General features: G+C 38.8%; 1 long non-coding RNA gene across 1 annotated transcript; it reads right to left on the bottom strand.

Moving 5' to 3' along the window:
* Nucleotides 1-1,465: 1,465 nt before the first annotated feature.
* Nucleotides 1,466-5,205, bottom strand: LOC134297814 (uncharacterized). The gene is made up of 2 exons (XR_010004692.1): nucleotides 4,699-5,205; nucleotides 1,466-2,056 (listed from the first exon to the last, which is right to left on the bottom strand). It is a non-coding gene; the product is annotated as an uncharacterized LOC134297814 (long non-coding RNA).
* Between the last annotated feature and the right edge of the window lie 11,768 nt (nucleotides 5,206-16,973).

Raw genomic sequence — 16,973 nt, 5'->3', positions numbered from 1 at the left:
GTCCGTTCATTCTCAACTTGATGCTCTAGGCCAAGGGTAGGAGTGGTGTGGCTCATTCACCCGTTGCTGCCCAGCGGTAAAAAATAAACAAAAAATGTACTCCAGAAACTTCAGATGTTGGGATTCTCCATTTTAATGGTATTCTGCCCACTTCCACCTCAGGAGTGGGGCTAAAATCACATGCCTCCCTAATGAGATTGACATCCTGATAAAATCCAGTTGTGGAGAAATAAACAGGGTCAATCCCTGGAGTTCTCCTTTAGATATGGATTATGGAGCAGGAAAGCCCAAAGTTGCCTGTTCTCTGTTCTAGCAGCTGCACTGCACCCATTCTGCTCTTTCCCATGCATTTCCCCCTGTTCTTCCAAATTACCAACCTCCTGTTTCTCTTGGCTGTCTCCTTCTCTCCAGCTTTTCTGTCTGTCTGCTGCTGTCACAGTCTGGCTCCTGTTGATTGTTTTCATTCCTACTTACCAGCTCTTGGAACTGAGCTCTTGTCAAGCCATGATCAATGGACATTCTATTTCATCTTGTTATCATTGTTGAGCATTTTCAAGTGGGATTGATTTAAATACTGATATATCATTATATCACAATTCTGCCAACACTCTGTTTCCTATGGCTATTTTTCCATGATTTGGTTAAAGAACATTTGTTTTTTTATTTAAAAAATCAAAACATGTCTGTCCATTCAGAACGCTCTCCCACCCACCCATACTCCACTTCAGATTGGATCATGTTTCTGTTCCCTAAAGCATAAATTTTTGACGGCACCAAACTCCTTTCTATAGATTTCTGTTGCCATAAATTAAATTCTGGATTGGAGCAGAGAGAAAGAAAAAGTATGAAGATGGAAAAAATTGTGTTTAAAAAGTCACAACTGACCTGAACTACAAAGGCATTATATGGAAAAAAGGATTTTATAAAAAAACAATCTTCATTAGCACACACATGTATAACATCCTGTTGGACCACAACTTTGTATAACTGACCTGATGTAAATGGTGGTAACCGGAGGAAAAATATCATGGGTGTAGGAACAATGTTATGGCCTATTTTGAGAAGGCCTTTTCAGATGAGGAAGAGAAAGATGTGAGCCAAGAATAGGGGCTCTACTATGATGAGGCTGATAGCCCTACACAGGAAGCAGAGCCCAAGCCATGATATGTAGATCTACATAAGATTATATGTAGATTTTTAAGAGAAAGATTTGGAACCTGAGTTTCTGAATCCTTCAAAAAAATCCAAATAAAAATGTCAGCAACAAAAGTACAGGTGTCTTCAAAAGGAAAACGTGAGATAATTTTGAGGGAAATGCATGTGATATGGCAAGTAAAAAGGCCAATGTGATTCTAGCATGCAGGCCCATAGCCAAAAATAAAAATAAAAATGGAGGGGGTGGGTAAGTTGAAACATTTTTTTAGTGAATCATGAAGAGTAGATACATAACACAAAACAATTTGAATTATATGTTTCATTCTATATTTTGTATAGACTCAATTAAATCACTTTTCTATTTTAGTTACAAAGCTTCAAGTCTTAAAAAACTGAAAATGACTCTTAATTGGTAATTTATAGTTACAAAAGAATACTACAACATCTGCTGGAAACACTTGAAAATTGTGTCAATACACTTTGACAGAAATCGGGCTCAATCAATAAACTTCGGTGGACACTCAAGAGTGCAAGTACAGTCAGTATTTCTTGCCCCATTGTGCTTCTTATATATGTTTTCACCACAGTTTCCTCATTTTTCACCTGTAGTTTAGGTGTGCATATTCTGGGGGCTTCATCAGTACCAGCTGCTGCAGTGGTTCTCAACCTGCTGTCTTCTTGGACTTCAATAGTTGGCTTTTTCTTTTTTTGTCATGAAGTCAAAAATGTTCAGTTGCTTTGATAGATGTTTAGGCATCTTCTTGAGTCAGGTGGATGACAGGAAACACTAATAGAAGTTAACAGGGCTTTAAGTCTCAGAACAGCAACTCAAGCTAGCAGCCATATTGCACAGTAAGGAATGACCCACAGCTGCTTTGAAGAAGGTAGGCATAAGAGAGCTCTGAAAAGGGGAAGACCAAGAGAGCAGTTGTGTGATTAGTTTCATGTGTTTTTAAAAAATGATATTTCAAAAACTAGTAAAGATATTTAAATGGGTAAAAAAATGAAGCTACATAATAAAATCTATAACTGTGTTCAAATTTCACAAAAATGTTGATTAGAATAAGAGATACAGCATTTTGAAATATTGTGTTTATATATGTACGTATATATATTCACTTTAAATTGGCATATCTAAAAATCAAGATCAATGCCCCATACATATTATCAAATTTTTAGAAGCTACATAAAATATTTTTAATCTGATACCCAATTATTCAAAAATTACTTGACAGTTTAGAAGTTAAAGTACAAACGTTTAAACTAAGCACAAATTATCATAGTTGTTATATACCTGGAAACATCAAAAATTGTACTTAAACTTTAGTTTTTCTTATGTAGTTTTTTTTGGATTACAATCTGCGATGGAGCTAAAGCCAATTGGGAAGACTCAAGCCAATTGTAATGGTGTCAAAGCAAATTATAAATGCTGTTTCCACTGCTGATGGGATTTTTGAATCTTTTAATCTCTCTAGATTATATATATATCACCTTTATATGAGGGGAAGGATTACAGGGGGTGATCTTTATTTCAAGATCCCAGCCTCTGTCTCTGTAGTTAAGGATTTCTGTGTTGTTGTTCCCTTTCTGAGGTAACTGTGACTAGTACTCTTCCCCAATTAGGTGATTTATTAAGGTAACTGCCACCAACGTGAGGCTTTTGAAGTATTACCGATGAAATTTGGCTCCACAGATGCAGATGAGATGAGATGAGTCGGTTGTTAACAAAGAACAACAAGTTTATTGCGTACAAAGCTTATGGTTGCAGGTTGACTGTTTTACTTATGGAACTTTAGATAAACAAGTGGTTTAATAATTCTTATAACCACCACAACCGTAGTCTCTGGTATACTTCCACTCTCACTCTCCTACTGATGATATAAATTGTAGCGAACTCTAACCTCAGCTGAGCTCCTTAGTGAACAATGTCCCAACTACAATAACAGCCTTTAATTTGATCTACTACCGATCAAATTCCTGATCATTAGTCCTGATCACTAGAGATCTTGACTAGGCTCCCTTTAGTCTACCTTGACTAAAAATTTTGGCCAGGCCTGTCTCCTCAGCCCTTCTTGACTGCAAAGCCTCCAGCCACGCACTCCCTGGCTTCTTTTAAAAACTCTCATTTTTCTCTTTTTGTGGCTCCGCCCACTTCTCCCTCAGGTGAGCTATCCAGGTCCGTCTCCTTGGTAACAGCACTACTGTGGATTGAAACAAGATGGCTTCTGTTTCAGCTACTGAGTCAACTAAACACAAATACATACTCTAACAGTTAAAATTAAACATAATAACTATGACTTCTTCACAAATCCCCCAAATCAGAGCCGGTCCAACAATGAGGCGAATTAAGCGGTCGCTTCAGGCACAAAACATACGGGGGCGTAGTTGAGACTGCTTTTTCTGTTGATTTGTTGTAAAACATGATGTTTTGGTGCTTAATTTGTAAAATCTTAATGTAATTTGATGTTTAATAGGCTTTTCCTTAATCCCTCCTTATTATCCAACATTTTCGCTTATCCAACGCTTTTATTTTTCAGTGATTGGTTTTTTTGGGGGGGGGGCACCAAAATTCTGGTCGCCTACACTTGAAAAATACCTAGGGCCGGCTCTGCGCCAAATGGATGAAGCTTGGCATAAGACAAAAGCACAGCCATGAAAGACACTGCCAGGATACTCACCATAATGAATATAAGTAATATAATGAAGATTTATATTTAATTTGCTTGTGTGTATCTTATCCTACATGAGTATAACAATAATAAATTGTTATTTATACCCCCCCCCTCCTCCTGAAGGAACTCCGGGCCATTTACAACATAGCTGAGAGAGTGTGACTGCCTAACTTCTGTGCTTTTCAAGGGGTTACACTATGAGTCTGAGAAAGCAGGACTTGGCAACTCCTTTCAAACACTCTAGAAAATGACTACCCCTGTGGCAGCAAAGCAAACAGCCTCTTCCAGGAAGGGTCCAACATGCGGCCTAGCATGAGGTGAAAATACAGGCCTGAAGGCCACAGCCAGGATACCCACCCTGAACCAGGAAGTTGACCACATAATGAAGATTTATACTTCCAATAGTGTGTCTGTGCCGAGCTCTGAGGCCAAGAGAATATGACTGCACAGCTTCCAGAACAAACCAGTTCTGATGCCTTTTAGTTTGTTAGGACTTGAGCCTGACCAGGCTTAACCTGGAGGGCCTCTCAGATACAGGTGAAGACCACATGGCCTCCTCCAGAATGTCTGCAGCCTGCGGCAACAATAGCCCAAAGGCATGAAGCCTGACATGAGATTTGAACAAAACAGAGACCTCCAAATGAAGGCTTCCTAATAGCAAATGCTATAAAGCTGAACATGCGGCCTAGAAAAGGATGGATGACTACCAATATAATGGCAATATTTAAAGCCTAACATGAGGCCTGAAACAAAAGAGAGCCCTCCCCAATATAATTACAAGAGCTTAAAGCCTAAAATGAAGCCAAAGCCTAGCATGAGCAGTAAAATGTAGATCTCAGTATGTGATGACACAGTTAATTAATGGAATTACCTGTGCCTTCCTAGGGCTGAGAGAGTATGAGTTCCTCCATGTGAGGGAATATGAAATAAAGACTCCATATTGCAATGAGTTCACTGGAAAGGGTTGCTATGACGACAGCTGCTTGGCCCAGCCAGCATTCTGATTGGTTGCTGCCTCTGGCTTGGCAGAAGCAGACCAACGGTTTTTTCTAACTGATATTACAGTTCATATTTTGCTTTTCTGGAGAGTGGAGAAAGGAAGACAACAGGATTTTTTTTGTCAGGAATGAAATGGCTGTCGTGCTTTCCAAAGTTTGACTATTTAAAGAAGAGATGAGGCATATTTAAAAGGACTGTTACATATTGTTGCCCTGTATATGTGTTTTGAACTCTTGAACTTGAATAAAGATATTGTTATTGTTTTATTCAAGCCTATTTGACAGCCTTATTACACAGCAGAGTTTATTTTGATTTAAAGATGATGATAAAGCTTCTGTTTACATTTATTTGTTTTTTATTTTTACATAACCATGCCACAGGTTATGGGCCCAGAATGCCCAGAATAATCACCAGTTTAAACCAGTTTAAACCATTTAAATACCTGCTTGTGTATAATGTCACTTTAAAGAGGCAGTAGCATAATTTATCAAGGCTGTGCATCTGCAAGAAGGGAAAAAAACCTCAGAAATGGAGATGAATCTTGCGGGATTTCCCATGGCAAGGCTTGGAGGAAGTAACTACTCTACATGGAAAATTAGGATGGAAAGTTATTTAAAGCAGCAGTCATTATGGGAGTGCGCAGTAGCTCTGATACAAGGGAAAGATGCAGAAGAGCATCAGAAAGAAAATGAGAGGGCCAAATCAATACTGATTTTGTGTGTGGATGACAGTGAATTGATTCACATTGGCAGCCTGGCAATGGCACATGAGATTTGGCCCAACTAAAGGAATACATGCCTCAAATTTGGCTGCCTTGATAGCTGTACTGGCAAGGAAGCTGTATAGACCCATTTGCAAAGGAATATAAATTTAAAAGAACACTTGCAAACAATACAGAAGTTATTTTTACAGCTGGATGAGAGAGGGTTCTATCTCTCTGAAGAGAACAAATGTTATATTGTTCTGTCATCATTGGACGATGCATCGGATGGTATTGTAAATGCCTTAGAGTCGTTACCTCAGAGCCAGCTGAACCTGCAATATATATGTAGCAGACTGGCATCTGATTGGGAACGGAGGATAGACTGTAATGTGGAGTGTCAGGGAAGGTGGTCAGTGGAAGCAGTTGCGGCAGAGCCTGAGAGGGAGACTGAGGGGGTGTGTGCAGTCAGAAAGAGATGCTACATTTGCAGATCTCTGGGACATCTGAAGAGAGACTGCCCACAGTCACAGAGAAAGAAGATGAACCAGAGGAGGGGCTCATCGCATGCCAACGTGGTCCAGTCCAAAGGAAGTAAAGAAGATGAGGACATTTTGTTCATTGACTCTGCATGCTCTCAGTATATTGTAAATAAGAGAGCTGATTTCTAATCTTGAAAAACCTGAATGTGCAAAAGTTTCTCCGGCTGATGGTGTGTGTTACCATGTTGAGGGGCAGGGAGATGTTTATGCAAAACATTTAGGTAAAACATTGAATAATGTATGATATGTACCAGAAATTAAGTATAACCTTATAACCTCTTATCGGTGAGTTCATTAGATGAGGAGGGGTATGATATAAATATTTCTGGAGGCAAAGTTAAAAATTTTAAAGGAATGAAACTTTGCGGGACTGGCAAATTGCAAGGTGATATGAAAGTATTGACTCAAAAGGGTAACCAAAGTGAGATCAATATGATCAGCAAGAACGTACCTATGCATCAGGAGTGTATTCATGAGTTACATAGAGCCTTGGGACACCCAAGTTTCAAGGTGTTATATAAAATGCAGGAATTTGCTGAAGGCATTAATTTAAAAGATTGTCAGAAATTTCTGGATTGTAATATCTGCAAAAGGACAAAAGCTCAATCTGCACCCATTAGTAAAAAGAGTCCGAGAAGCTCAGAAACGACTTTTGATTTGGTTCATGCTGATTTAATTGGACCATTTAAACACAGCAAAGGTGGGGGAATTTTCTGTTTATGTATTTTGGATGATTGTTCTAATTTTTCTTGGAATTTCATTTTAAAACAGAAAAATGAAGTTTTTGGTATATTTAAGAATTTGATAGCCTATATCAAAAGACAGTTTGATGCGGGAATTAAAGCATTACAAACAGATAGAGGTGGGGAATTTACGCTCCAGACAATTTATTAAACATTATTTTAAAGGAAGGAGTTGTTTGCAACCTTACTATGTGGCCCAGCAATCATGACTTGAGGTTGAGAGAAAGTGACTCACCCAGTTTATTCTAAAGGATGGAGGGAGGGCAAACCTCCTATATTACAGGATGTGCATTCCTTGAGGCAACCCAGGAGGGGAACTCTGTTTAGTGCAGCCACCCTTTACTCCAGCCCTTATGCTCTGCTGAGAAATTCCTGCCAGTAAATGCCAAGAGCAGAAACTGCCCAAATTGTAGGGTGAATTCCTGCGGCAAAGGCATAGCAATGGGAACCCTACTATCCTCTGCAAAAGGGGAGGGGAAAGAGCCATGAGGGAAAGGCCTAATGCCCTATTAGGAACCTGCCTCCTACCTCAAGCTGAAGCAAAGAGCACACGGGGGGGGGGGGGGCAGAGCAACCTTAAAGAGCCTGCAGCTTCATCCCTGTCAATCGCCCCCATCAAGTCTGGTCTCCTTCAAATCCCTCCCCAGCCACGCCTTAGGCTTTGCCTTCCAGTTATCGGTGGGCCAACTTGGTTCCTTCCACTATATCAGCTATTGCTACAAGTAATGACAGTATAAATAAATTGTCAACACTTGATTGAGATAGTGCTTTCAGGGGACTTGTTAAATGAGGGACTCATTTAATTTTTGCTTCTCATAGACTTAGCATGGGAATTTGGTTAACCCGTTAAAATTCATGAATAAAACAGTTGTTTTTTTAAAAAAAACTTGATTTCCCCCCCTCCCCCCAAGTTACAGGCCTGCTAGCCTGCATGCATAGAAATACAGCTTTTAGATCAATGGAAATAAAAGTCTGATGTGGTCAGACTGCCTGAAGTACTATGTCCAGTTTTGGGCAATTCAATAAGTATTTTGGCAAACTAGAACATGTCCAGAGAAGGAAAATAACCAAGGCTCCACTCATTTCACATGACCTTAGAGACTCAACAGATGTACCCCAACAAGCTCTCCCAAAAATTCTGAGGGGCTAGGGAGGTTAAACTTGACAGACACAAGCTCATTTTATGATGTCTGTTCTACCACATCCATGCAAAATGCCTTTAGGCCTAGCTGCTTCTTATCCAAGTTCCTTTGTCAAACACCCTGGACTGTAGTTGCAGCCATATAGAAAGCTAGAGATAATCTCTGTATGAAAAGGTGCCCGGGTTATTAGTAGACGGCATTGAGTTGTTTGGGGATATGAGGAAATATCACTTAAGTTTGGTCCAGATACGTCATCAGCTGGGTTCAGTGCTGTCTGTATAAGGGTGAACTACAACTCCCAGAGCCAAAGATCAATCACCCCAAAACCCTGCCTGTATGCACAGTTTGGCATGATAGGGCAGTGTGCCAAGTTTGGTCCAGATCCGAAGTCGGCTGGGTTCAGTGCTAACTATATAAGGGTGAACTACAACTCCCAGAGCCAAAGGAGAATCACCCCGAAACCCTGCCTGTATGCTCAGTTGGGCATGATGAGGCAGTGTGCCAACGTTGGTCCAGATCCGAAGTTGGCTGGGTTCAGTGCTGTCTATATAAGGGTGAACTATAACTCCCAGAGCCAAAGGACCTAGCAACCCGAAAGATAGTTGCATCTATCAAGTAGGAAATAAGGTACCACTTATAAAATGGGGAGGCAAATTTAACTCATTTATGACGTTTTTATTGGACTTCCGGGTATGGCATCATGGCGACTGGGTGAGTGATCGCGGAGTTCGCGATCACCGTTCTCCTCATTGACCGGGTAGGGCAGTTTTTTCGCCCACTCTCCGGGACGGATCGAGTTTCCTGGAGACAGCAAACCCACAAGGCTCTTTTTTTTGGATCCCAGGGCTGGTCTCCCTCAAGGAGGCCAGCTGAAGGATCTGAATCGGAGCGGGGTAGCGGGTCGGGAGAGACGGAAGGGCAGAAGGCCCGAACAGAAGCCGGGCTATACTTCCAAGATCGAGAGGAAATACAATAAGATACAGGAAAAAAGGTGGTTTAAGAGTGGATCGACCCACGGATACCAGAAACAGGAGTCGGCTTGAAGAAAGGAGATGAGAACAGAGAGGACAATGTTTAAGGTAACCGACCAGATCTAAAACCTAAAACCTAAACCCTAGGGGGATAATGGAAGAAATATGAGGAATAAAGAGTCAGGTCAATAGAGACTAACCTTTATTGAGGGAAATTGCTGTTGATTGCTGTGAGAATCCTCAGGTCTTGAGCCGCACTGAAAGGGTTAAGGCTGGATCCGGAAGAGAAGAGGAAAAAAATAAAAAGACCTGGAGTGGCTATTGTTTAGTCTACTGAGTTCATTGAAGGCCAGCAGACCCTGATAAGAGAGAGAGAGAGAACACGGAAGCGCGCAAGCGGAAGTCAAACTAAAGAGAAATCAAGAAGGCAGCCTCAGCTACGACGGCCACAAGTGCGTGGCGGACTGGGAAGGGGAAAAAGAGTGAGCCTTAGGACTCTGGCCTTTGGACTCTGGGCTTCGGCTGGGGGACAGGAGAGGAGGAGTAACGAGGAGTAGCGAGGACGAGAAGCAGACGGGAAGGAGAGACGAGACGGGAGACGAAAGACGGGAGACGGCGCGTGGGGTGAGTGCGAGGCGAGAGGAGCGTGGACGAGAAGCAGACGCGGAGACGCAGAGACGAGGAGGTGGTGCGAAGCTCCCGAGGCGAGGACAGACGGGGACGAGAAGTAGACGGGTGAAGGGATCGGAGGAGGCGAGAGGACGAAAACGGGCTGTAATAGGAGAACTACTGAAGAGGGACTGCAGATAAAGAGGAGAAGTATATGAACTTGTGGGTGAGATAAGGAAAGATTGGACTGGTTAAAGCTGTGGGAGGGTTAGGATAGGAGGATCAGAAGAAGAGGGGGGGAGAAAGAGGAAAGAATAAATTATTAAGTAAAGTACGAGGGGTAAAGAATACATACACTGGATAGAACCTAAGACAGGGCGTCGGGGCAGAAGGTGTATTTAATCAACTCTTTAGGCTTTCTCTGAAGCTAAGAAAGCAGTGTTTACTCTTCTAGTATGGTTGGGTACAAGAGAGGGACACTGGATATTAGAGAGTTCTAGATAAGGTGCTAGGTTAAGATTAACCCCAAATATAAAAAAAAAAAGAGGAGGGGTGCTTGAAGGTCAAAAAGAGGAAACATACCTTAAACCAAAAGCGTTCATACTCATTTATTTATATCGAGAAAAATACATTTCATATTTACGATAAATATTAATCAAAAAAATTTAACTCTTATCAATTTCACTATTGATTTCTGTTTTTGTATAAATTAATTTGGTATAAATCAATTAATTAATTTCAATAACATTTTATAATTCAAAAAAAAAAAGGAGCTGACTCATCAAATTAAGTTTAAGGAGCATAATCTAAGTGACTATATAGAAACCTACGTGATAATAGAATTAGCCTTGAGCGTAGTAGTTGATAAGACTATTGACATAATACTGTATAACATCCAATCCTTACAATAGCATAACCAAAGAAGATGTCAACGCAAAAATTGAAGATAGAAGAAAAAAAAGCTACTGGGAGAAAAGGATCATTTTCGGATGAGATCAATCTAAAAGATGTGATGAGAGAACTTCAGAAAATTACAGAAAGTCAAAAAAACCTACAGGAGCAGATGATAGACATGAGAAAAGAATTATCAGAAGAATTTATAGAGGTAAAGAAAGAAATAAAAGATTTACAAAGAGAGATGAAGGAAGTCAAAGAAGACAAACAGAAGATGGAGAAGAATCAGGACAAACTTCAAGCAAGATTGGATAAACTAGAAGCAAAGAACATCAGACTAGAAGAAAGACAAGAGAAATTGGAAATGAAAGAGTTAGAGTTTCAAGTTCGAATAAGAAACATTATAGAAGAACCTAAAGAAAACTTGAAACAAATCACAACTCAAATCCTAGCTGATCTTTTACAAGTACAGGACGATGAGATGGAAGATAGTATCGAAAGAGCCTACAGAGTCACTACTAATTACTCCAAAAAACATAAAGTAGCAAGAGATGTGGTAGTACAATTCGATAAAAAGAAAATAAGAGAAGAAGTACTGAGGACAAGCAAAAAAAATACGATTCGTTACAAAGGTCAAAAAGTAACAATACTCAAAGAACACCCTGCCAGTACGATGCAAAAACGTAAAAAATATACGTTCCTGACAGAAGAACTAAAAAGACGTCACATCCGCTTTCGGTGGGAACGGAAGGAAGGAATCATGGCAACCTACAATAACGAAAGAATATGGCTAACATCGGAAGAGAAGGCGAAGGAATTTTATATGAACTTAATGAAGAAGGAGATCGGACCAAACCCACCGGTACTAGACCTCGAGAGAGAGAGAAAGAGAGCTAGAACTATATCCCCCGAAAAAGTCCAGCAAGTAACCACATTACGAACACCAAACCTAATAAATCTAGAAGAGGAAGAGGAAGAAGAAAGAGGACCCTCTCAAAACCAGAACTAACTTAATTTAAAAAAAAAAAAAAAAGAAAAAAGAAGGGAAAATGCAAATAAAATGTTATTCCAACAATATTAACGGTTTGAACGCACCCAATAAAAGAAATAGTTTATTTAATCACCTGCAAAAGTTGAGACTTGATTTAATAGCTCTGCAAGAGACACACATCTGCCATAAACATACCTCACACCTAATCCAAAGAAAACTAGGGAAAGAATTCATTTCATCGGCCTCGGGGAAAAAAAAGGGAGTGGTCTTGTACATAAACCCGAAACTAAACCCAGAACTAGCATTTAAGGACGATGAGGGAAGAATGGTGGGAGCAAAAATCAGGGTGGGCAATCAGATTATATTAACTTGCAACATCTATACTCCGAATGGACCAAAAAAAACCTTTTTAGAAACATTAAAAGGTAAAATTGCGGAACAGGAATTTGACGATTTAATGATTATAGGTGACTTCAACGGGGTTCTGGACCCGGACTGGGATAAGAAAGGAAACAGCACAAAGGGAAAAAAGAATTCAAAATCGGGCAAGTTACCAGTAAATTTTATTAAAACCTTACAAGATTGGGAGCTCAGGGATGCCTGGAGAATACACCATAGGGGAGAAAGAGATTTTACATACTTCTCAAATAGGCATAATTCATGGTCTAGAATTGACATGGCATGGATGACCCCTTCACTGATCCCAAAGGTGACTAAAATTGAAATATCCCCCAGGTACATTTCAGATCATTGCCCATTGGAATTCACATTAAATAAAACCCAAAGAGATTTAAACTGGAGATTAAATGAAAACTTAATAAAATCTGAAGAGGATATCCAAATTAACAAAAAAATTCTGAGGGAATACTTTCAAATAAACGATAGAGAGGAAACAGCAATACAAACAATTTGGGATGCAAGTAAGGCTGTCATGCGTGGCCATTTCATCCAGCAAAGTGCCCGAAAAAACAAAGAGAAAAATAGAATTTTAACCAAGATAAATGAAGAAATTACCTTAAAAGAAAAAGAATCAAAATCAGAACCAAATAATAAAAAAGTCAAACAAGAACTAGAATGCTTGAGAGAACAGAAAATCCATATGGAATTAGATGAAACAGCGAAAAAACTAAAATTCATAAAACAACAACAATTTCAAAATGCTAATAAACCAGGGAAATGGCTTTCCTGGAAAATTAGGAAGAAAAAGCAGGCCCACAGTATTACAGAAATCACTTCAGAAGGAACTAATTACACGACAGAACAAGGGATAATGGCCCAATTTAAGAAATTCTATAGCAAATTATACTCAAAAGATCAGATTGAATCAGACAAAATATCCCAATTCATTTGTAACCAAAAATTGGAAAAACTATCAGAAAAACAGAGAGAGATATTAAACAAAGAAATAACGGATAAAGAAATTAAGAGAGCCATAGATAAGATGGAGGGTAATAAGGCCCCGGGACCTGATGGCCTTAGCGGCATTTATTACAAAGTTTTTGCGGAAGAAACTATACCTTATCTTAAAAAGATTATGAACCAAATTCTAGAAAATCAAAAAATTCCAGATTCATGGCGTAATGCAACAATAACTATGATTCCAAAAGAAGGACAGGACCTTAAAAATGTCAAAAATTATAGGCCAATATCCCTATTAAATTCAGATTATAAAATTTTTACAACGATACTAGCGGAAAGAATGAAAGAATTCCTGAAAGATTGGATAGGAGAGGAGCAAACGGGCTTCCTACCAAAAAGACAAATGAAGGACAATGTAAGAGAAATAATAAATATAATTGAATTTTATGAATTTACAAAGAAAGATGAATTGGCCTTACTCACTATCGACATGGAAAAAGCATTCGACAATTTAAACTGGGATTTCTTCAAGTTATTAATAAGGGAATTGGACATGGGTTATAAGTTTATTAATGCGATTAATCAAATTTACGATAAACAAGAGGCAAAAATCAAAATAAATTCAGGGGAATCGCAAAAATTCGAAATATGTAAAGGAACCAGACAAGGATGCCCGCTGTCCCCGCTACTATTCATCTTTTCACTAGAAATTCTCTTAAAAAGTATCAGAGATGACCCCAAATTGATAGGAGCAAAAATAAGAAAACACAATTATAAAGTCAGGGCCTTTGCTGATGATCTTATATGCATAATAGACGACCCCATAAAAACAATACAATACTGGCTAGCTAAAATAAAAGAATATGGGGAAGTCTCGGGTTTAAAAATAAACACAGAAAAGACCATGATATTACCAAAGAATCTGACTAAAATAAGACAAGAAGAACTAAAAAAAATTTCGGGGATACAGACCAGGGGAAAAATAAAATACCTAGGTATAAATATAACGGCGAGAAACTCCCAACTATTAGAGAATAATTACGACCAAAAATGGAAAGAAATAAAGAAGGACCTAGAAAGATGGAGATATGCAAAATTATCATTATTAGGTAGAATTTCGGTAATAAAAATGACTATCCTGCCCAAGTTATTATTCCTATTTCAAAATATCCCTATTATTAGAAACACACAGAAATTCAAAACCTGGAATAAGGACCTCAACAACTTCATATGGATGGGTAAGAAATCAAGAATTAAGAGAATTTACATGATAGACGATAAGAAAAGAGGCGGACTAGGCCTCCCCGACCTGCAACTCTACCATGATGCTTGCGGCCTCATGTGGGTGAAAGATTGGTGTACACTAAGTAACATTAGAACCATAACATTAGAAGGAACAGACTTAAGGGCAGGGTGGCATGCATATTTATGGTATGGGAAAAAATTGATGGAAAAAAATTTCGGCAATCATTTTATTCGGTCTTCACTTCTAAAAATTTGGGAAAAGTATAAATCCAAATTATACCAGAAAACTCCAAAATGGATCTCCCCCCTGGAGGCATGCCAGAGAAGAGAAATAGGAGGAGCAACTTGGCCCAAATATAAGGATATCCTAATTAAGGAAAAGGGGACATACATTCTGAAAAGTCAAGAAGAGATTAACAAAGAATTCGGCAATTTGGGATGGTTCCAATACAGACAATTAAAAGAATATTATAATAAAGATAAAATACTAGGATTTGAAGAAAAAGAGACTTTTTGGGACAAGGTAATGAAAATGGAAAAAAAACAAATATCTATAATTTATTCAAAATTAATAGAATGGGAAACAGAAACGGTACCAATAAAAGAAAACATGATTAAATGGGCCCAAAACTTAGGCAAAACAATACATCTAGCAGAATGGGAAAAGGCTTGGAACTCTAGATTGAAATTCACCTATGCAACCGAATTAAAAGAAAACTGGATCAAAATGTTCTACCGCTGGTATTGGACCCCCCAAAAATTATCAAATTTCAATAAGAAAATCTCAAACAAATGTTGGAAATGTAATGATCAAGTGGGTACATTTTACCACTGTTGGTGGACTTGTAAAAAGGCGAAAATATATTGGAAGAAAATCCACCAAGCAATACAAAAGATGTTGCAAATTAATATAGAATTAGATCCCAAATACTTCCTTCTTGGGATGATTAATATAGAAAAGGACAAAGACAAAGAAATTCTCTTCAATTATCTTACAACAGCTGCAAGAATAGTCTATGCCAGATATTGGAAAAAGAATGAAATTCCGGAGCTGAGCCAATGGCTAGTCAAAATATTGGAAATAATGAACATGGATAAATTGACGTATTTACTCAAAAATAACTACGGCATTCCCAAAAAGCAAACAAATTGGGACCTGGTTAAGCACTTTTTGATTGAAAGGCAAATGAAGGTGCTAATTTAACCCCAATAGAATATGTTAATGATGGAAGAATTCAATAAAACAAAAACAAATAAATATATAAACAAAAGAGAAAAAGGCTGACACCAAAGCAGAACGAACGGAAAGACCAATTAAAGATAGAAATCTTTCTTTAAGTATCTGTGTGAGAGATGGAAGTGACCAATTATTTTATATTTTTGTTTATTTTACTTTACTTTTCCTTTTTTCTTTGTCTCTCTCTTTTATCTTTTACTTCAATTTCAACTCACTTATTGCACTTTTTTTCCTCTAAGAACCCAATGTGTTCTAAATCACGTACTGTAATTTTTATTTGAAAACTCAATAAAAAAATTTAAAAAAAAAAATTAAAAAAAAAAAAAAACTCATTTATGACGTTGGAATGAGGAAGTGCCGTCACAGTGGATGATGTCTCGGTTGTATGTGTTTATGGGCATTGAATGTTAGCCCTATATGTATATAATGTGATCCGCCCTGAGTCCCCTTCAGGGTGAGAAGGGCGGAATATAAATACCGTAAATAAATAAATAAATAAATAAATAATGTTGCCTAAGTACCTGATGTTCCAGGGGGTTCATTTGGTAAGGATATATATTAGAAATATGCATTTTTGGATTTTGGATTTTAAGAATAAAGCTATTAGAAAATGCATAACCATATAAACAGAACCATTTTATATATATATATAAACAGATCACATTATATACATATAGGGCAAACAGTCAATGCCCATATACACACAGAACCGAGATAGAGACAGACGCAGAGGCAATTTAACCTTCTCCTGAGGGGATGTTCGATTCTGGCCACAGGGGGGAGCAGCTGCTTCATCATCCACTGTGACGGCACTTCCTCATTCCAACGTTGTAAATTAGTTAAATTTGCCTCCCCACTTTATAAGTGGTACCTTATTTCCTACTTGATGTGGTGTGCTACTTCCATCAGCCCAAGATCAACCTATTTACGTACTGCCGCCTGACCTTGTTGAAGGAGAGTGCTGTATCCAAAAGACCCAGGCAAAAGCTGCCCTGTTTGGAACAGGGAAGATGGCCGCCTCTTTTGCGGCCTAGCACAATGGAGCCAGGCTGCAAGGCCTGAAACGTGTTAGCAAAATGATCAAAGGAGGCTTGGATTAGGGCTTTGGGGGCTAGAAGTGTTCATAAGCATATCGTTAAAAAGATAATACAGTAGAGTCTCACTAATCCAAGCCTCGCTTATCCAAGCCTCTGGATAATCCAAGCCATTTTTGTAGTCAATGTTTCCAATATAGCATGATAGTTTGGTGCTAAATTCGTAAATACAGTAATTACAACATAACATTCCTGTGTATTGAACTACTTTTTCTGTCAAATTTGTTGTATAACATGAAGTTTTGGTGCTTAATTTGTAAAATCATAACCTAATTTGATGTTTAATAGGCTTTTCCTTGATCAGTCCTTATAATCCAAGATATTCGCTTATCCAAGCTTCTGCCGGCCCGTTTAGCTTGGATTAGTGAGACTCTACTGTAACAGTGTTCTCTGCTGTCTTTTGAGGAAAGTAGGGCCTTACAAAGAAGTTGAAAGCTGAGGCAAGATGGCATTATCCTTTTGGGCCTAGCAGCGAGGGGCCAGCCTGGAAGGCCTTAAACATGCCAGCAGAGGGGCCAAAGGGGGGCACCTGTTGTCAGTGGGTTCATGGGTCCTAGGGGTGATGTGTGTCAAGTTTGGTCCAGGTCCGGCCTTTCTGGTGGTGGCAGTGGTGTTTTGGA

This window comes from Anolis carolinensis, chromosome 1, assembly GCF_035594765.1.
Source record: "Anolis carolinensis isolate JA03-04 chromosome 1, rAnoCar3.1.pri, whole genome shotgun sequence".
NCBI classification, from domain to species: Eukaryota; Metazoa; Chordata; class Lepidosauria; order Squamata; family Dactyloidae; genus Anolis; species Anolis carolinensis.
This window is presented reverse-complemented; position numbering and strand designations above follow the sequence as displayed.